This window comes from Arachis stenosperma, chromosome 3, assembly GCF_014773155.1.
Source record: "Arachis stenosperma cultivar V10309 chromosome 3, arast.V10309.gnm1.PFL2, whole genome shotgun sequence".
NCBI classification, from domain to species: Eukaryota; Viridiplantae; Streptophyta; class Magnoliopsida; order Fabales; family Fabaceae; genus Arachis; species Arachis stenosperma.
This window is the reverse complement of record NC_080379.1, coordinates 74,226,070-74,226,932: the sequence shown is the minus strand read 5'-3', so window position 1 is coordinate 74,226,932 and position 863 is coordinate 74,226,070.

The window sequence follows — 863 nt, the reverse complement described above, 5'->3', positions numbered from 1 at the left end:
AGAGCAGATAAAGGGTTGGATCAAATTCTAGAGGACATATGCCTCCCTGGAACTAAGTGGATAACCAATTCAAAGGGTGTCCCTAACCAACTCAAGAGGGGAGACCTCATCTGTCGGTTCTCGATCATGTCGGAATAGAATCCAGTGATTCTTTTGCGTCTATCACTAACGCCCCACAATCGCGAGTTTGAAGCTCGTCATAGTCATTCAATCCTTGAATCCTACTCAGAATACCACAGACAAGGTTTAGACCTTCCGGATTCTCTTGAATGCCGCCATCAATTCTAGCTTATACCACGAAGATTCTGATTAAGGAATCCAAGAGATAAACATTCAAGCCTTGTTTGCTTGTAGAATGGAAGTGGTTGTCAGGCACGCGTTCATAAGTGAGAATGATGATGAGCGTCACATAATCATCACATTCATCATGTTCTTGGGTGTGAATGAATATCTTAGAACAAGAATAAGCTGAATTGAATAGAAGAACAATAGTAATTGCATTAATACTCGAGGTACAGCAAAGCTCCACACCTTAATCTATAGTGTGTAGAAACTCCACCATTGAAAATACATAAGAACAAGGTCTAGGCATGGCCGAATGGCCAGCCTCCCAAAGAGGGTTCAATCATAAAAACATGATCGAAAAGCTCTTTAATACAATAGCAAAAGGTCCTATTTGTAGAGAACTAGTAGCTTAGGGTTTACAAAGATGAGTAAATGACATAAAAATCCACTTCTGGGCCCACTTGGTGTGTGCTTGGGCTGAGCATTGAACCTTTCATGTGTAGAGACTTTTCTTGGAGTTAAATGCCAGCTTTTCTGCCAGTTTGGGCGTTTAACTCCCATTCTTGGAACAACAATTT